The 21,910-nt window shown below is 40.5% G+C and overlaps 1 protein-coding gene across 2 annotated transcripts in view; it reads right to left on the reverse strand.

The window, feature by feature from the left end:
- The window catches only part of ALK (ALK receptor tyrosine kinase), a 307,088-nt gene that overhangs the window by 105,752 nt on the left and 179,426 nt on the right, over positions 1-21,910 (reverse strand). The gene's annotated exons all lie outside the window — the stretch shown is intronic.

Here is a 21,910-nt window from a genome sequence, read left to right on the forward strand (position 1 = left end):
CTGGCTGTCTACCTCCTCCCCTCCGATCAGCTGGGTCTGCTGCTTTATCTGAAATAACTTCCAGCCAGAGAGCACAAAAACTACTCCTAGACTCCTAATTCCAATTCTGTATCCCACAAGACATGTCTAAAGGTAGACAGTTAAAATACAATCTGTCTTTTTGCCAATATTCTGGAATTCTGCAAGGAAAAAAGTTAAGGAATTAAATACTTGTACAATAACAGGGTCTGGCCCATCTCTCTTTTCATCCTGGGGCACAGGCTGCCAATGAAACCACTTGACACCATTTGTGGACAGTTCCCAAGAGGCACTGTTACCTCAGCAGTGATATGGATCCCATCCCCTGTTCTACTCCAGGTTATCAGGGCCTGCTCACTAACCATAAACATGATCAGAGACAACAGATTCTGTAAAGTCACTCAGCCACTACTAATGCAATTTTTTCACATTTCTCTTCTGTTACAGGAAGAATTCAGCACCAAGGGAAAAGTCCCTTTGTAGCATACTGTAAGTGGTCAGCTGGAGCCTAACAAACCAACAGGGCCTCACAAAGCCTGTTAGGAAATGCAGCTCCAGCTGCAACTTTTGAAAGATGAGACCAAAAATGTATTGCGTTTCCTTAAGTTGTTTTCAAACACCAGTATTAAGCATTTTAGGGGAAGAGTGTAATTATTTCTACTTGTCAGAAATTTTTCATTGCCCTTTGACAAAAGCCCACATTTTTTATTCCTCTTACAAAAAGATTTCCTTGTCAAGTACCCCCACCACCTCCCTGTGTATGTGTGTGTATGTGTTTGTGTTTGTCCATGAGCTGGGAAAAAGAACACTTTTTTTGCGGGGGAAGGGAGGGAACCCTCTGGAACAGATCTTCTGAGCAAAAGAGGCTACACAGTTTATCTGGCATGGATTACAAGAATCTCCTTCTCCAGAAGCATGCCAAAATCTGGATGTTATGAAGTTAAGAAACCCTTCTGAAAGGAAATATAACAAGATGTGCATATGACATTTGCACCAACTGACCATCACTTGGTGCCTGCTGTGAGCATGGATCAATCCTAAACTGCAGACCCTACACTGTGACAGAAGCTAGGAGACTTTTCTTGGTTCCAGAGGCAGACATGTTGTTTGTCTCCTCAGGGACACAGTGGTGTCATTATGCTCCACTGAACTCAACAAAATTCCCAGCAGGCAAGGAAGCTGCTGACAGGTATGTGAAGGACCTAAAGAATTAAAGTCCCAAGCAAAGGTTGCAGAAGGACCCTGCTGGCAACTATTGCAGTTCAATGTGCAACTCAGAAAAACAAACACAGCTTTTTCATGATTTACTAGGTGTCCTCCTCCCTCTTTTTCCATTGAGAAGAGTGAAAATAGACTGCTAAATTTCATTTTTTGTTTACAGTTATTTTTATTTTCACATCTCATCTTCCACCTTCTGTGCTCTAGGCTCCCACTTGAGAGGAGGACGTTGAGTCCTCACTCTTTTTCTGTCCCACTCCCCCTAGAGATAAATCTGCTTTTGCTGAAATTAAATAGAATAAAGCATTGAGAGTATTTTAAATGCCTAGCTTCTGTGTGAGTTATTTCTTCTGATGTCATCTCAACTTAGGTATATTATAAGGATTAGAGGATACAAATTTCCCTACAAATAGAGCCAAAACTAACCCTGGATTAAATTTGATTATGAAATACAAAAGCATCTGTATGTCATGAAAATTGTTTTCCTCAGCTTCAGAAGACTGATGGATTTTAATTCCAAGTATGCAGTGGCTCTCAACAATGATTTCCATTTCTGTGCTACTGCTAACCCTCTGGATAAATGTGCCAGGAGTTTTAGGAATTGCTTTTTTGAGTTACTGGTGCAATAACTTTAGTTTGAGATTCTCAGGCCTCTCATAGTTTACCACAGAAACTTTATTAACTCCCAGAGCTGTTGCCAAGCAGGTGTTTTATATCACCACCACACAAGACTGGAAAAGGCAGACTCACTCAAGCCTAGATTCATTACTAAATATATTCATACTTTGTGGTACAAATTCCTACAATAGGGTGCCTGAGATTCAGAGATTCATGTGAAAAGAAATTCCAAGTATCAGCCTCTTATTTTGGAGACAAAGATGGTGGATTTATCAGGGACATTAAAATAGCTCCAGGGTCAGCAGAGGCACCTGTGGGCAAATTCGGATAGGAATCAGTTCTGCAATCATTCTGTGGCAGATTTGGGACTCTGATCTCCAGACCTTCTGTATAACACACTGTATTACACAGACCCACACTCATTTGCACATCCTGTACTATATATAGGCTGCCTGGCAGCAGCATCAGCAAGATCTACTTCAGCATAACCAATACATATTAGATGTTAATTAGCATAGCTTTATTAAATTTCTATCAGTGGTCTACATGTTATGAATCTAATTTTAGAAAGCATTTTAGCAAAGTAACAGAAAGCTACTTCAGTTGTCTTTTGGGATAGATGGGGAAACACCATGTAAGGAGCCTCATACTGGAGTCATACTTCACCAGCCTGACAGGTTTCTTTGCTGAGATGATAGCACAGAAATAGCACAAGAAGGTGACAGCACCTTCTGGCTCGAGGTGGAGGGCAGTGGATGTTGCTTACCTTGACTTTGATAAGTTTCCAGTACTCTCTCCCATCCCATCAACACTGACTGATGGAAGCTCAGACTGTGAGTGGGCAGTGAGGTGGACTGCCTTGGAGGGTTATCACCAATGTGCCAAGTGCAGCTGGAAGCCAGTCATTGGAAGTACACCTCTGGTTTTAGAGTGTTTTCTGTCTTCACTGATGGCCTGGACCATGGGACAGGCTGCACTACCAACAAGCTTCCAGCAAGACTGGGAGAAGCAACTGATGCACGGGACAGTTGGGCTGCCACTGGGAGAGGCTGGAAATTTGGGTCAACAGGAACCTCATGAAGTTCAAGAAAAAGAAATGCAAAGCGCTGCCTCTGCAGAGGAACAACCTCAGGCACCAGGCCAGAAAGGGGCTTTGCAGAAGACAACCTGTGGGTCCTGGTATACAAAATGCTGAGCCTAAGATAGAAACATGCCCCCAGTGACAAGAAAGGCCAATATTTTCCCAGGCTGCACTGGGAAACACAGATCAAAGGGGTGATCCTTCCTCACTACTAAGCTCTGGAGAGACACTTCTGGAGGACCAGGTCCAGGGCAGCCCTTTCCTGCACAAGACAGAGACAAGGTACAGAAGTGAGTCCAGCAAACAGCCACAGGGATGATTTAGGTACTGGAGAATCTGACATATAATAGGAGGCTGGGATTGCTTAGCCTGGAGAAGAGGAGGCTCAGGAAGTAAGTATCTTATCAGTGTTGATCCATTATGGGTGAATGAAAAGGAGGCAGATTTGGACAAGGGTATCCAATGAAAGGACAACAGGCAAGCACCAGGCATTTTCTTGGACTGAAAGACCAGAAATTCCATGAAAAAACAAGAGAAAGCTTACTTGCTTTAAGAGTGACTGAACACTGGAACAAGTTGCCCAGAAATCTTATGGAGTCTCTATTTCCAGATATTTCAAGTGGGAATGGATATAGCTTTGGGTAACCTGCTTTAGCTCACCCTCCATCAAGAAGGGAAGTTGGACTACTCAGTCTCAGGGGTTCCTTCCAACCTCAACCATTCTGCATTTGTGAAACACAGGACCCAAAAGCAAACAACAGCAGGTAACAGATTACTCCTGTTATCCTCTGCATGACCTCCAAGCACTCTACAGAGTGATCACTCAGCCCAGTAAGCTGACAACTGCAAGGACAAAGGCATCACTTATGCTACCCAGAGCTATCATCACATAGCCTTCAACATCATGGCCTATTTCTACCACAACAGTGGCCATAATAACCATGATGATCACTCTGGATACTGTCTCAAGCAGTAAAAAATTCTGCAGTTTAACATTTTAAATTAAACTTTTATACTGCAAAGCAACACACTATGTTGCATTGTTTAGGCACTGCTCAGTGTATTGTTACAAGTCAGATCCATCAGGTCTTTCACTGAAGCTGCATTAAGAAAGAAATTGTCTCAGATATCTAGAATCTGCAATATACATCAGTTTAGACAGAAACTAATAGCACTGTGGTCTTCAGTGATAGAGTAACCCAAAAGCCTAGATACAAATATTTTCAGACTTTAGAAAAGTTCAGACCTGGATGAGGATGTCACCTAGAAAGAATTAGTTGCTTAAAGAAAGCCTGGGCAACAGCCAGAGTTTCTATCAGAAGACTTTTCTCCAAAACAGAAAACACTACTGAGAGAACCTGAGCTCAGGTTTACAAAGGGGAGCAAGGGCTACATTTTCAAATGGCTTCTTCATACTCAGTCCTTAATGTGAAGGTGAGCTGGACACAACCTTTGGCCTCTCTCAGCTCTGCAAGAGTGAGGTACTGGGTCCCAAACAAGCCAAAGTACTTCTCTGTAGCCTAACTTTTCTTAAGTGCCCCATCCATGACTCAGTTGGCCAGGCTCTAGGTTTCAGAAGCCACAATCCAGTTGTCATGGAAACTTGAGAGGTAGTTAAGACGCTCTGGTTGTTCATGCAGCGTGTAGCTTCAGAAGGAACACTTTCCTGATTAATTCTAATCAATACACTAATGCTTTGGATGCCATTTTGCATGCTCCTCTGGGTAATGCCAGCACTGATTAATTGCAAGTTCAAGTCAGGATGATCTCTTAGAGGCAGTGCATTAAAAAAAAAAGTGCTAGAACTCTCAAGTAAAGTCTCAAGCCAGAACCCTGCATTTGTCTGCCTTCATGGCTAAATGATTTTGAATCCAATTAACACTCACGTACTTTTTCATCCTGTTAAAGAGGGGTTTCAAAATGCTTGATTGCAGCAAGCTTTGGGACTCCAGTTTACTCCCATGTACAGCAATCATCTTTGTGATCATTCCCCAGACTTCCAGCTAATTCTGGAAGGTAGAATTAATTTCTGTGCTGTCAGCCAGTCTGACACCTGTGCTGCCACCTGTGCCACCACCACCGTCTTCAGGGGAGTGCAGTTTGCACTGGCCCAACAGCAGAAGTTAAGTTTCACCCAGAATACTGTCCTAGCTTTGACAGACCCACCACTGTCTCACTTTCACAGAAAATTTGAAAACAAGTCTTCAGCTTACAACAAAACTATGGAAATTATTAGCAAGAAGCCCCAAAGAACCAGTGTTTAAATCACAGTAAATCAGGGCTAACTGAACTGTATTGTGGCGAATAAAGAGCTGCATGGGCCCTACAAGGGTGTCATGAATCAGCTCATGTGCTCCCAGCAACAATTAATGGCAGGTTGAGGGAACACAAGAACTTCCAACTATCTCCTCTCCTTGAGGCAAATGTTCTGTGAATTCAAGCTGAATTCTGCACTCTCACCTGCACTTTCCAGAATAAAAATTGTGGAATTGAACAGACTCCTCGTAGCTAAATTGAGTGACAGTGTGATTTTATTTCTTCAGGTTGAGGCTCTCATGTAAAATATTCCTGCTGCTACCAGCACTCATCATGGTGTGGCTGAAAGAAAAATGCAGTTATCTTGGCAAGGGCTTAGATTTTCTCTCTTTGGTAAAAGGTTCTGCAAACTTTTAGGAATTAAAAAATTAAATATAAATAATAGCAGCTGTGTCAGAGTATTTCCCATCAAAATCTGCCTGCAGCAGTGAAAATATTAGAAGCTGATTTTTGAGAATGAAACCTTGTTAAGGGTGGAATTAAAATTAGCGCTAGGAGTCCAAATGAGAACTTTTTCTCTTTAATGGATAAATAGGGGAAAGAACATAACATTTTCATCCTGCATGCCCCTGCATAATTATCCAGAAGTTTATAATATGTTTTAATCTTGCCTCCATATTGCTTCAGACTTTCCTTTGCTTCAACAATTAATGGGCACTGCAGAAAGGAAGACACAGATAAGACCTTTTCAGGCTCGAGTCAACAGAAAATGAAAAAATGTTTTCAAGAGGATGCCACTAAAATTTATAGAGACAGGATTAGAAATAAAATCATCTACAGGAGTCTGGGTAAACTCTTTTTTCATTAATTCAAACAATATAATACATTGCCTTGTAATTATTTTTAATTATCAACTTTAAAGTAATTTCAGTTTACTGACCCTAAAATTACTTAAATGACATCAGGTCCAGAATTTAAAGCATGATAATATAGTCTTGGAAAATGGGAACAGATAAAAATATTGTACAATAATGCAAGCGATTATTTAACATTAAAGGAGGAAATTCTTGATGCACAACACAAAGTTTGCAATGTTAATTCCTCTGCTCATTGATAATTTTACTTTATAAGAGCAAGAAAAATGGGAAAACTTTACTTTCTAAGGGAAAGAAAAATAGTATCTCTTTTCCTCTATTGATTTAATGCCGACTGTCTTTCTACCCTTTTCTTTGGCCTTTTGCATAAGCAAGACAAAACTGTAACTGGTAGGTTAAATACAGCTGAGACCTTTATTAGTGTCATTGGATCAGACCTTTAGCATTCCTGTGAGTGGCTCAAGAAAGCTTCCCCACCCTTTCCTCAAAATGCCTTTAGAAGATGCTTTCACAAAAGTTTTGCCATTAAAAAAAATTTTTAGAAAATTGCAATGATTTTCTTTCCTGTTACTCTTTCAGTGCTTTTAAGATGAAACTGAAACCACTGCCACCTCCCCCCAAGAAAGTGTGCTGTAACTGTGCTTGGTTTGACCAATAAAGCCAGGCATTGAGTAATTACCTTGCCTACAACAGGAGTCCAACAAGATTTTGACTCCAAAATGCAATTATACCCCCTCATGAGTGCTGGAAAGGAGGTTAAATCTACCCTCTCTCTGGAATTGCAGTGCTGGGCTCCTTTGTACAGCTGCCCCACTGAGAATTGTACAGCTGGGAAGATATTGCAATATGGAAGAAACTGCTTTAGGCTTCAGTGAAACACAAGTTGCCTGTGAAGGGTATTTTTTAATGTTCTACTTATTCCTGGCCAACAATGGAAGTTTGCAATTAAGCCAATACAGTTTCTTTGGTAGTAGACTCTTCTCCTGTGCAGAGAACACGCTACGCAGCCACAACACATGGGAAAACACTCTACACGGGAAAAACTATTGAAATGGCAGAAGATAAAACCTACAGAAAAAATACCCGTCCTTGTTAACTTCCACGGAGTTAAAATATTATTTTTTAACTGCCTTTCTGAATGTCAGCTAGAAAACTCACTCTTACAAAGATTTTGCCTTTCTAACTTGTTTGAAGAAAATTCCCTGCTCTGAAAACTTGTGAAGACTTGTATTTGAGCACTGTGAAGAACTGAAAAGGTAGCTGACTAAATAATTGCACACTCACAATTAAATCTTATTCTTGTGAGTACAAATGAGAAACTTTTTACAGGATTTAATACTGACTAAGCCCTGGAGCAAAGAGCAGAGGAACTGTAGAGAGATTCCAAGTCAGACAATGAATTTATGCTGTATGGTGGAGGGCAAACCTCTTTCCAAGAGAGTAATCAATTTTCCCCTGGAAGGTAACCCACTAAATAAATGGCAGAGTTATTATCAATTCAGCTAATCTTTTCAAAAAGTCCGTGGAATGAGTAAACAAGGTTTTTACAGGACAATTTTTCTTACTGACCATTCCAAAATGTAAACTTAGTGCTCTAGACATGCTAAGAAACTCATCAAATAAAAACTCTATCGGACAAGAGTGGATGAGACATGAGAAAGCATTGTTGCTTTTTTAAATGACAGAACCAATTATTTTAATTAGCTACTTCATCACTTCCAATAAACAGTTCTGATGTTTTTTGTGGGAGCTCCCCATGGACATGACATGGTTAATCACTCCAGTAAGAGCCTTCTGCAATTGCAAGAACAGTAGAGCTCATCAGCTTGCTCAGAGGAATGTGTTCATCTGGCCCTGAACTTTTCTTTACATTCCCCAGTTAAACCACACACAAGAGAACTTTCTTCTGCCTCTTAAGCAGTACATAGTTGGAGGCACTCCTAGGATGCTAAAATTAGCTATCACATCCAAGATGTAGCCCCAAAACTGATGTGAAAAGAACAGCTCAGCAGACCTTTCTGGTGCACAATAGCTCTTTAGTGTCACCTCCTCTTGTAGCCCTCTCCCTATTTGCTTATCAGCTTGATTGCACCCACTTTAACAAAGCTAACACTGCCAAAAAATGAAATTTCACTCTATGAAACCAAGTTGCAGTAACTGTTGGCAGCATGAAAGCCCAGGCAATACCAGGAACACTGAGCATTCATACAAACCATGATATCTTTAGGTGGCTGTAAGACCTCACAGCACTTTAGCAAAGAAATCAAACATCTCATTTTTCAGGTGGGTGAAAAGGAGGCACAGCAAGGTTATGTGATTCATTTAGTCAGTAGTTAGATAGAACTAGGATCAGAGATAAAAGTTTCTTATTCTTATTCCTATGTCCTAATCCACTGCATCGTGATGCTTCTGATGAGGGTAATTAAATTTCATGCTTCGGGGAGTAACTTAATCGTCTTTGAGGATCAGAAGGAAACTCCATCCTTTCAACACAATGTACAAGGCTGCTTAGGTGTCCCAAAGAGTAGTTTTCATTTTTTATTTAAATATTGAAAGTAAAACAATCTAATCCTAATTACAGCCAAATACAGTCAAGGCTTCAGAAAGACAGAATGTCTTTTAAAAAGAAAGAGTAGTGGCAAAATACTCTGAAATTATTTAGTTCTCAACAGCTGTGTCTGGGAGACCAGTTAAACCAGGATTTTTGCCTCCACACTCAGCAATGGCTTTTCATGGCACAGGTAAAGGAATATTTTATCCACTCACTACCTATCTGGTGGAAATGAAGCCATGAAAAATTTCAGATTCAAAGTTAGGTTCAAAGAGTGAGTGAGAAAGAAGATTTCACTGAAGAGAACAGCTGTGCTTGCTGTCTATCCTTTACAAATACGTTGCAATTACCTAGCAGCTGTAATAACCTAAACTTGAAAATCAGATATCAATACAGCTAAAGCAAGATTAAAGACTAGATAAAGAACTGTTTGAATCATTAGGCTCAGAAGGATTTACAGAACATCTACTCCAGGCATTCCCGCCCACTACAAGACAGTCCTCCAAGAGGCTCCTAAAACCCATTTCATCAGGTCAAATCCCATAAAAAGCTGTCTGGTTAAAAAGAAAAAAATAGCCTGACTGGGTGTTAGAGATTCCCAGAAACAAAAAAGGCTGGCAGATAATCCTCAGCAAATACCACCTTTCCCATAACTTCAGCTGTTTCCAGTCTTTGCCTGCAGCACAGAGGTAGGATATAATTACACTGGGCAGAGCATGCGCCATATGAGATGCAAAACAGACAAGTAAATAAGAATAAAACATGGTGCAGAACAAAGAGAAGTGAAATGCTTCTCATATAGCTGTACAATACAGAGGATATCTATGCACAAGCAATGTGAGGGGTAATAGGAAAGAAAATTGCAGGTGTGAAAATAAAAGATGCATTTCTTGATGAAAATCTTTCTTTTCCAATTTAATTTACCTCCTTCAAACACAGTAATTTGAAAGAAATTATTCATTAGGAAGGATGGGAAATATGAGGCTTGGAATGCAGACAGGTTTCATCCACTACTGCTTATGCAGCAGGTATTGTGTTACCCTGTTGGGGAAGGGGCCTTGGAATTGTATGACTCAATTTCGAATGGAGAAGGAATTTAAAATAAAAAGAGAGAGTGACTAAAACAGTCACTTTGTCAGTGTCCTCAAAGAGAAGGAACTTGAGAGGCCAGTGTCTGCTCTTCAGAGCAAATGACACTTCAGAAGTCAGATCATACCACTTAACAAAAATGTCAACTTTAAAGAGACAGAAATGCCACCAAAGTGAGGTTTGCTGCTGCTTTCAACACGGCAGCAGCCACAGCAATGTCCAGTGCTGACAACAACATCTGCCCCTCTTACCACATTTGCAACATATACACCAGTAACATCTGCTGGGTAGATCCAAAAATGCTACCAAAAGTCAAGTCTAGTTTTCCCACACATGTTGAGACTGTTTCTGTCCCACTGAGCCAAATCTCCTGAATTTAGTATTGGGTATTTCTGAAAGATAATCAGAGCAAGCCACACTGAACATCCAGAAGGGAAGTCAGGAGTAGCCAACTGCATCTGTCACTGCCTGCAGGTACGAGTTTAAGACACTGTCTGGTTTCTCAGCTTCCCAGAACCTGGAGCATGGAGTTGTTTTATTTAGTTCAGAATACATTTGCCTGTTAGTCTCAACATTTGGCACACATGCTTCCTTTGAGCATAAATAGAAAAGTCTTGACAAGAAACATGCATAGAAAACAGACTCCACAAGATGTTCCAGCATAATATACTGGCTCCTCACAATCAAATAAAAAGGTTCCTAAACCAAAAAGCTCATTTCCTTGGGTTAATATTGTCAATGAAATTGAAGGTGTTTTTGATTCTAAAAGCACACGAAAACATGAGGACTGTCTTTAGTATTTACTGATAAAGAAAATACCTAGGCCTTTTCATGCATTCCCAAAATAGGAGTCCTGACAATGCTGCTCATCTCAGTATTACATTAAGTTGTTTTTCAAATTCAAGTAGTCTTTTTTTTAACAACATCAGTAATTGCAATTCAATACTATTTTCTGAGATAGCTCTTGCCTTTAGACACCCTTCTCGGAAGAAGACCATGCACTGCAGCATCCAGGAAAGCTTGGGAGCACAGAAATATGAGCTTAGCCTCAAAGAAAAAGTCTCACTTACAAGCTCACTTGTATTGGGCAAAGGCTGGAAAGAAAACCACAATTCCCTCACAGGGCAAAAATGAGGAAAAAGGTCCTTGCCATGATATTTCAATGTGACTTCAGAAACACTGTGACATTTCTATGAACATCAGTATAAAAAGGTATACTTGGTACCTGAGGGTATTGTAAGGCTTGATTAAGTTAATACCCAGCTCAGTGAAAAAGGCCAAACAAATTCAGGCACTATTCCTACCCTGTGACTTAAACCCTGTTTGCAATATAACATATAAATTATACTCTGAACAAGGATGAGTTTTTCTATATGAACCTGCAACAACCTTTGAGCACTTCAGAAAATAAGGCTGCAGGAATGCAAAATACCCACACACAAGTGTACATATTGTCAGATCACCTATATGTAGGAAAAACTAGGGAGCAACACCAAAACTGCATTTCTTAACATTAATGATCCGTTTCATGCCACATCAAGAGGATTTTTCAATGTACTCTTTTCTAGAACTATTTCCTTGCTGTTCTTCCTCTCCTGAGCAGAACCATAATGCAAGTTTTGTAGACTGATACGAAATACAGTAAAATTTCCACTCTTTCTTTCCCCCCTCACTGCTTTTCTACATGGGTTGCCTACTCCAAAGTAGAGTTTTGCCTTTTTCATCAAAATTTAGTTTTATTGACTCTCAAAGTCCCACAATGACCTCTAATTTTCCCTAACAGGCATAACCACAAGGCTCTCTGGCTCCATATCTGCCAAGGACAATCGATACTGTTCAATAAAAAACAAGCCATGAACCACAGCAGCCCCTACCTCTGCTTAGCTCAATGACTTTATGCAGTTTCAGCTTGTTCTTGGGTGAATCAGCTCCTGGGAAATTAAAGAGTTCAAATCCAAATGCTCCTGCACCCTTTTTGCTTGGGGAAATTGCCTCAGGGCATATTGAATTCTGGTCACAAGGAGGTTATAGTTGCCTCAGCCCATAGGATGTGCTGAGCAGTGGGCTGAAAGAAGATGAAATTATGCTAAAGCTCCATCAGAGCAATCAAGTGCTTCTGTTTTAATCTATAGCTCCATTTCTTCCACAGCCTTGCTAAAAATATCCATGTCAGCCACTGTCAGCCTCACACCAGCCTTGCCATTAGCCCACACTGGGATGCCTTTCCACTAATTAAGCAGAATTCATCTGACATGATGACTAAACTCTCCTTTTGTAGACAGCAATTTGGAATTGAGCTGAATGCAGGCATAAGGTAAAACAGCGAGCAAAGGAAGGTGTATAGAGAAAGCCCATGGGTATACTTCAGCTTCTATGGACTGCATGAAGTTCTCAACTTTTATCAAGGACTTCAGCAGCAGCTTAGCCTGGTCACTGCTGTCCCAAGGCAGGAGAGAAAGGAAGGGCTGCACAGCAACCCCTGGCCTGGGGTGAATTAGTGCCAGGCCCTCCCACGCTCTGCTCATTTACAGCACAATTCCAAGAGGCATTTCCCTGCGTGAGCTAATATAAAAATCAGTGCAGAATGTAAAAATAATGACCTTTTGGCCTAGTAATATTTTACATTCACTTTCAGTTTAAGTCACTGAGAATAATGGAGAATTAGGACGTCTGGTCTTGTAGGTGCAGTGAATTCAGTCCAAAGACCACTGTGGCCTCAGAGCAGCCTTCTTGTCACCTTCTCCCATTTTCTTCCCTCTTTGAAAACTGAGACAGCACACTTAAAGCTGTGGCAAATGAGGCAGCACACTAAAAGCTGTGACAAATGCTCTCCAGTAGTTCTATCTAGCAAGTGGCTGTGTTTGAGATTCATATCTACAGAAAAGGCCCAGAACATGCCACAGATCCATCAGCATTTTAGAAGGTGAATGAATAAAGTACTTAGAAAGCAGAGCAGCTGTTTCAATTATAGCATTAGCAGCCCAAGCCCTAAGCACTCAGTGCTCCTGGAAGCCTGAGGGTGGGTAGGAACAGAGCCATCTCCATGGATTATAATTAAAAGACCAAGGCCAATTGCACATTCAGAACAAACAGGCAGCAAATGCTTTGGTTGCAGTTGGTCATTTTCTGTTTCAGCCTTCCAGATTTTTGGTTTTGGTTTGCAAATGTGAACAAACCCCTTTCAGAGTATGCCAAGTACAAGTAACTCCAACAATCCCATCCTGCTGTTTATACATTTTGCAGTTTCTACTACATGGTGGGGAGGTGGGGGGAATTAAAAATTTAAAAATTGGGGCATCTTCCCCTTCTACTTTCACAGGGACAAGTTTATATCCTGAGGCCCTTAGAGGCTGCAAAACATTCATTTCCAAGCAGGTAATGTCCCATGTAAATCATCACCCCACTGCAATAAAAGAAATAGTGAATCTATATTTTATATTTCCTGCCTGCTTATGCAAACAGTGTAAATTCAAGATCTTGCCTTATAACTTTCTTTAGTTAGACATCTAGTGTCAAACTCTCAGACAGCAATGATTATATAGAAAATAATGGAATTGGCTCAAAAGCACACAGAGATTCTTCCCTGGGGAATTTCTGCTCAACCACACACCACTGAGTGGACAAACAAAATGAATTCAATTTTACTAAACAACTCTGACTAAACAAAAAAATCGGGTTTATTCCTCTGACCATATTGATTCATATGAGCATACTATATGTAAAAATAATGGAACCATATAAAATAAACCATATAAATAAAGAAACCATATAAAACCATATAAAATAACAATAAAAATAACCATATAAAATAAAATAAAAAAGTAAACTAAAGCAACTGCAGCTGCTCCTGGAACAAGACCTGCCAGTGTTACTATTGCACAAGGTAATCTCCTGAGCTTGAATACAAAGTGCCAGGGAAAGACATCCTGAAATCCTCAATACACCACTAAATAAAGCTTCAAGAAGTCCACTTATTATGAAAGGGGTGAAGCAAAGATGCAACACACAGGAGTACACCACAAGACTCTGCTAAAGGCTCCCAGAAACTGCAGCCTGAGGTGAAAGCAGTGAATGTGGCAACCTGCTGAGAGCAGGAACACTCCTTCCAGGATGGATGGATGGGGCAAGGTTCCCCTCTACCAGAAACCCTGAACTCTGTCTCCATAAACATCCCACTTCAGGTAACTCAGACATTGATGGTGCCTGCAGAAGAGAGATTCTCAACCCTACAGGAGGAATACTTCCAGATACTTTAGTAAGTGGGTGTTAGATGGATAGCACAGATAATAAACACCAGGGACTGGAGCAAGGCTGGGACAGCTGGGATTGTTCAGCCTGGAGAGGGCTCTTATCATTAGGTACTAATACCCTGGTTTGGCTCTGCCTTGAGCAAAGGGGCTGGACTAAATGATTTCCAGAGGTGCCCTTCAACCTCAGTGGTTCTGTGATCCTGCACAGGTAGATGTTCCACTGGCTAAAGATCTTTGTCTTCACTATTGATTTCTTTAACAAAGCATGCTGAATTACTGGTGCTCCTGGATCAATGCTGCTGGAGGGTCAATAGTGGCCACATCTTCAATTTTTCCTTTTCAGCTATAGACTCAGAGCTTCACTTGAATGAACTTAATGTGCTCTGAAACAGGATATGTGAATAAGAAAATGCATATTATTATCAGCTTATTGAAGTAACATTTGCTTTGTTCCTGATGATGGAGGGCTTGAAAATGCAAAGAACTAGAAGAACATCGAGAACTATTAATGAAGACTCTGTCAAATGTTTCAGACCTTTTTCCCCTCTGAAACCAATTTCAGATTTCAGAGTGAAACAACCATTTTCCTGTAAAATGTGCAAAAGTTAGTAAGTCTCAAGCAGCTTCTCCCTGGAGGGAAGCCCTTCAGACCCTATTAGACATCCTGCTCTGTACTTGGTTTATCTTTGTTGGCTTTTTTTTTTTCTGATCACAATTCTCTATAAACAGAACAGGAAGAAAGAAAGGAGAAAAGGTTATTTCCTCTTGTTACTTTGTGCCAGCAAAGGGCAACACTCCAAACTGTGACATGTATACATGTCTTTGTAAACAGGGCACTAGAGAACATGGGGAGTTCATATCCAGGCTAGAAAACTCATCTCTTGGCAAGTGAGACAAAGAGCAGGAGCCAGGAAAAAGGATAGAGGGGGAGATAGAAAAGAACAGCACTAGCAAGCAAGGAATGAGGCAGAGTACAAGAGAGAATGTGGGTAGGAGAAAATCAGCCAAAATATATGCCACAGGATTACCTGTGTCTGACACAGAATTACAGAGTCAGCTGAGCTGGAAAAAACCCATCAGGACCATCCAGTCCAGCTCCTGGCCCTGCACAGAACAACCCAAGGCTCACAGCGTGTGCCTGCGACTGTTGTCCAAATGCTTCTTCAACTGTGTCAGGCTTGGTGCTGTGAGCACTGCCCTGGGGAGCCTGTTGCAGGGCCCAAGCACCCTCTGGGTGAAAAACCTCTTCCTAATACCCAATGTAAATCTCTCCTGACACAACTCCAAGCCATTCCCTCGGGTCCTGTCACTGCTCACCACAAAGAAGAGATCCACGTCTGCCGCTCCTCTTCCCCTCCCAGGGAGATGGAACTGCAATGAGGTCTCCCCTCAGCCTCCTCCAGGCTGAACAGACCAAGGGACCTCACACAGCTTCCCCTCAAGGCCCTTCATCTTTGAGGCCATCCTCTGGACACTCTGTAATAGTCCAATGTCTTTCTTATATTGTGGTGCCCAAAACTGCTTACGGGCCTCAAGGTGAGGCCATATCAGAGCAGAGCAGGAGAATCCCCTCCCTTGGCCAGCTGGCACAATGCCCCAGAGGCAGCCAGGATGTGACACCACATTCTCACTGCAGTTGTAGTTTGTGGTCTACATGAGATGGGAAAACAGGTGCTTAGAACCCTCCTGCTCAACTGTCCACAACAACAGCCTAGTGCAAAGCAAACAAATCGGTGTATTTAAATACTTAAATGCCAGCATGGATTGACTCTTTCACTAAGTACACTCCTGCCTCGTTTTGTTTTCCTTTTCCTTCAGCCCTTGGGATGTCAGGGTACAGCCACGAGCCAAAAGCAAAGAAACACACTGTGCTATTCAAAATTCTCTAAAGGACACTATGCAATCTGTGAAATGCTTCAGGAAGAAAGCCACTGAAAAAAAAATTGAGTGATTTTTCTAGGGTGGTAAACTGAGCTGCACAAATTACAGTCCAGAGGAGACTTTAGGTCTTGTTCTTTTCTCAGTATAATATTTTTGAATAATTGTGTACTTACAAACCCCACAGAAATATCTGGCAATATCAGAAAGAACATATAACTGAAACTTAAAGGTGTGAATCAAAAAACCTATCTAAAAATGCCTGAGGAAAAAAAATTCTAAAAAGAGTTTTAATAGTGACTTTCAATGTAATTTAGTGGGAAATGAGGAGATGAAGATGAGGACTCATGAGAATGGAAAAGAAGTAAGAATGGGGACAAGGTGAAGACAGCAGATTAAAGACAGGACACAGCCCCCTGAAATAAGCAATCTCTGTACAAATGGGTGAGACCAGTGAACTTCAGTACATTTGCAGAGAGGAAAAAAAAATTCCATTACAGCAGAGAGAGCAGAAAGGCACAGACTAATGCCCCAGCTCTTACAATCATACTGATTTTTCCCAGTCTTATGTTCCTAACTGCAAGTCATGTGTGTTACTCAGGCAAAAGCTGATGGTGATCAAAAGATATTAGAAGCAAATAGCCTTTTAGGTTCAAAGAGTTCAGCAGGGTCAAAGCCTTATCTCCCCCCTTCTTTTTCTTTCTTCCTTTTCTTTTTTTTCCTTCTGAAACTGTCAAGTCTCTAGATTACCATCCCAGATATCTCAGAGGTTATCACCTCTGAGGACAAACTGAAATTCAATGTTGGACTATTGCTTTAGTAGCATCTCTAAATTCTACTGAAAAACATCAGCTAAATATAAAAAAACCCCTCTATTTTAATGCCAAAACTTAAAAAAATGGTTGGAGTTCAATAATCACTCATCTCTAAACTTATCCTAAAGAATAAAGGTATGTCAATTTGAGGATTATGCATCAACAATGAATCCAAGGTGTCAACAGAAAGGTTATGTAGGGGCCAGGGTAGCTGGAGTGAAAAGAATTCAGCTGAGGCAGAGAAAAGGAAAACTTCTAGGGGCAGGAACATGAGACAAGGAAAACCTCTAGGGGCAGGAACATGAGACAGACACAGACCTAATTGCAATAGGCAAGCGTGCGCTATTCATATTTTCATGATGTCTGCTGAAGTCCAAAAGCTGATGATTCATATTTTCACCCTTTAGCTACTCCTTCGCCATTTCAGGGTGAGGCTTTCTTGAACATTCTGCTGGGGGTCTGTGCAGACTGTGAAGTCTAAATCCTTTTCTTGCTACTAAAATTCTTCCTGTAGTTTGTGGTTTAAACATACTGGCAGGAAGACATTGCAGGAACACATCCATGAATAAATGGGACACTTATTCTCCAAAGAGGCTACTTCCACTTAATGCATTTAAACCAGCTAAAAAAAAAAATACCAGAAGGATGCTAAATCTCTGCAGCCTTTGGAATCATGCCTGAGGAGTAATGCAAATGGGCAGGACTCTGTTCCTGACCAGACCTAGGGTTACCACCAGCTTAAGCTCTATTGCACCAACCTCCACACTGTGAGTGGAGTAATGAGAAACTCAGCAAGTATTAATACAGCCTTTCCATGGAGGTTCAGATTCCTATCTAAATTATTCTTTTTCATCTGAATACATTTACCTATCCTTAGCTCTCATGCAAAGACATTTTCTTCTTCGCCTTTGAGTGCCATGACATGGTTTTCTCTTAAGTTGTTTTTCCTATGCACATTTTCTTCATCTCTCCTCACTTTCATGGAACAGAGGTCTGGAGCTGAATCACTTATATTCCACAGAGGTGTGGGAATAATCCATGAAAGCAACAGGTGGCCTGAACAGCACTTTGAGATGTTCTTTCAGGCAAGGCTGCCAAAGAAGAGTGCACAAGCTGACATTGGCAGCAGCTGTGTCCAGCCTGTGCTAGACACCACAACCTGAAACATTCAGCAAAAACTGCCAGCAGCAAAACTTAGCACACATTTGAAAAGTTTTCCTTTAACAAGCCCACCCCTGCACCCCTGGGGATTCCACTGACCAATTACTGGGGAAAGGATTCCTACAGTATTACTCAACCCCACAAGTCTGGTGTGAAATTAGAGATGAATTCACCATTACCAGAAGAATTCCATCTTTCACTCAATCACATTAAAAGTCTCAGCTGCAGATGCATTCTTCTCAGGAGGTGACAAAGGAAAGTTGAGCTGAAACTCTTCTGGCAGCACAGATGTCTCTTTAAAGACAGAGTCTGGATGGAAGAAGGAATTCTTATCTTCCAAAGCATGTGAAAACACATGAAAATAATATTGGGACACCAAAAAAAGATGTTGTAAACAGAATACTTTTTCACCAGAACTTCTCTATTTAGAACTCTGCCACTGCATATAAGAGAATGAGAAGCAGGTATTCAGTAAAGGGAAAATCTAAAAGAAAAGCAAGATTGCATGTCACAAGCAGTTATTCAGAGACTCCTGACACATGAGGATTCCTGGGTTCCAAAAATTTATATTAAAGTGCAAAAGAGAAGCCTTGAATCTCAGCTCTGGAAGAAACAAGCAAAATTAAAATAAGTAAAATGACACATCAGTGGATATTTAACATTATTTAGGTAGTTCCTTTGGATCCTTTAGGAGTCAAATGAGACTTAGTAATTAATTTTTTTTTTTGGTACTGGAAACAATAGATGACTAATATAGGTATGTTCCTACAAAAAGCTTCAAAATAATTTCCCAGAAAAAAAGCTTCCTAACAGGCAAACCATGAAACTGGCAAAAACTGGTTTATATCTGGACTCCACTAAATCAGAAATATCATTAGATGAGTATACTCTATTGCATTATAAACAATAATAGTTTCTAGTAATATTGTTATGGCATGAGTTCCCATCCAATGCTGAGTTTAATGAATCGCTTTTCTTACAGCAACACCATGATATGGTCTTTGGAAATGTTATGTTACTGGTTGCTGGTAGCTTTGTGATGCAATTTATTCAGAGATGAATTTTGGCCAGCAAGCAGACTTTGCTCTCTTTGATTTTTCCAGCATCACTTCTCAAGGGAAAACAAACTGCTTCCTGAGGCAAGGACATTTGTACTTTGATCAAAGTTCTGTGAAAAGATAATTTTCAACATATTGTGTGAGCCTGCCTCTGCTCAAGAACCCATACTGTAGGATAAAAAGCAATTTTCTGAGCATAAATTTAGGCTTCAGATCACCAACTCCTCTTTTAACAAAAAACTAATGTGGAAAGCCTCAGTATCATTTGCTAACTTGCCAAGACTGTACTCATTGTACTTAAAATGTGCAAGTCTTGAGACCACTGCATACACACACCCACCAATATTTCAGTTATTCAAGACTAAATGTATGTGTCCTATCCTTCTGGGTGACTCACTCAGTGAAAGAAAGAAATGTTAAATTGTTTAAACCGTTCAAGATTGCAAAAAGTGACAGAAGAAAATATTGAAAAATATTTAATTTGAATTTATCACAAACATCATTTTGAAGATTAAGAGAGTGCATTGTCTGTCTACAGCCAAATACGTGCAGCAAGCAAATTTCTTGTGATTTCACAGTTACATCAAAAGACATCTGAAATGATCTTCAAAATGAGGAGATGGAAAAAGAGGGTGAAAAGAATTAATTTCTATTATGAGCATGGTAATACCTCAATGCTCTAAACAAGTCAGAGGCTCCTGTGTGGAAGCCTTGGCAGAGACATTGTAAGGATACACCTGCCCCAAAGTGCTTGAACTGTTTGGAGGAGCTGAGGAAAGGCTGCAAACCTCCATTCTCTCACAATATATTACTGTCAGAAAGCAGGTACTGGCACTGCTACTTCTCACATTTTCATCAGCCAGTCTGTTCCAATTTGAAAACCTATTCAAACTGATGCTCCTATTTCCCTAGGTTGGTGGGTTTGGGTTTTTTGGGTTTTTTTAAGAAGAAATAATTTGCAAATTTCACTTTGACAAAGCTGTATGTGTAAGCTCTGGTACAATATTCTCAGCCCATCACGGTCACCTTTACCTTTGCTGTGTTGGATTGACATGCTCTGTTATCTTCAGAGCAATTGTGGGCCAGAGGCAGAGGTGCAGTGATTGCTCACTGTCCATCAGCCTGACCTACCCACGAACTTTACAGCAACTTTTTATTAAGAAGCAGAAGGCAAGGTTGCTATCCAGCATCTCTTTTTTCCTTGGCTATCCACAAGCACTGCAAACAAAAGCACCAGGTACTGTCAGGTGTGAGGGAGATTTTGCTGAGAGCTAGGCACTAAACACAGGCTTCTCAGAAGCAGGCACTGAGAAGTGATTGAACTTCACTCCAGACAAAATCAGAGATGAACCCACACCTGCTTCACTACAGTCAGACCTGCTTGACTCCAGTCAGACTAACATTCCACCTGGGTCCATTAAGAGTATGCAAGTTCACCAAACTCATTTTAAAATAAACTGAAGAGATTTTGATCAAAAGTGATTTTCAACAAACGACCAAGGGCTCAAAATATTTCAGCTTTCTTCACACAAAGAATACATTATTTCAATTTTCTATTTAACTTCTGCTTACTCTAACCTAACTTCTAGTGACAGCACAGCAGCTGATCCTGAACTTCACCAAAACACTCATGATCAGGCAAGTCAAGCCACTAAGTCCAGTACCTCATATCTTTATATAGTACTTAAGCATCCACCCACACACCAAAAAAAATCAACATTGGTCATAGCCTTGACATACAAATCCCCCAAAGATCATTTGCAAACTACAACTTCTAACAGCATCCTGGAGCTCTTTAAGACACTTCAGAATCAGACTTTTCCAGCTGACAGCAAAAAGCTCTTGTGCACTGAAGCACCACACATGATGTTATACAACATGGCTGAAACAGCAAAGTCCTCACAGGACATTAATTAGCTCTAATTGAACTGCTGTCCCAACCTGTGCCTGACACCACTGTGTGCTTTCTTTTAATTTTTTTCTGTGAGAAAGCCCTTGCAGGCAATCCAGAGCAAGTCCTGTAAACATCTCTCTCCATCAGGTTCCATCATAATTAAATACCAGAGAGGGCACCTGCTGGGCACGTCTCTCCCCCATACAGTTATGTGTTCAAAAAGCCTTCTGCTGTTAATCAGCACTGATTACCAATCTCTCTGGCACTAATTGGTGTTTCATGCTGCAAACCACAGCTCTGGGAGTCATACAAAGTTTCAGCAGAGGGCATGACCTCCAATAATCCTGGCATAATCCTGTTGTCTGATGCACATGGATCCACCGCAATACCACAACAGTTAGTTAATGCTCACAGTACTGTAATTTGACAGAACGAAAATAAATTTTGTCACTTTACAAAGCATTAGGATATGTCTTCCTGTAACATATCTGGCTTAAAACCTCAGGGCAGTGAACTAAAACCAGAAATGTGGCACTTCCAGTGTCAAAAACAGTTAGAGAGTGAATGTTCTAGCAAACACAGCCCTTGAAGCCATTGATTGGGCAATGCCTCTCTGCTCTTTCCAAGTTTTGATTACTTCATGAAATTTTTGCATCTTTTCTTCCCTCAGAATAAACAGCATATGTTGAAGAATTCTTGAAAATAATCTTTCCTTCAAGGGAAACAGTTTTTGCTCTAGTAAAAATGTATTGTTACCTTCAGCTACATCATGAAACAGAAAAAGGAGAGTACTGAAAAATTCAGTGTAGAAGATGTGGTTTTTAAGGGCAAGATCTCTCACGATACAGCAAGAACGTAACACAGTAAAATAATAGTGAAATACAGTAAAATAATAAAGCAGTTGTTACTGGATCTTTTAGATTTTTGGAGCAAGAGATGAGACTGAATGTTTACCTTCTTTTCCCAATTCTGCCAGCAGCCATAAAGCCAAATGCTCAATTGGTATTTTATGTTCAAGAAGAAGGCTGGAGAAATACGCTGTACAAATGAAATAAATACCTAAGGGAGGTTACCCTAGAAGAGAAGATCTTAGTTTATAAGTAAATCTTTAATCATGTGAAAAGATGCATTTCTACTTACTGTTTGTG

This window comes from Molothrus ater, chromosome 3 (genome assembly GCF_012460135.2).
Source record: "Molothrus ater isolate BHLD 08-10-18 breed brown headed cowbird chromosome 3, BPBGC_Mater_1.1, whole genome shotgun sequence".
Taxonomy (NCBI): Eukaryota; Metazoa; Chordata; class Aves; order Passeriformes; family Icteridae; genus Molothrus; species Molothrus ater.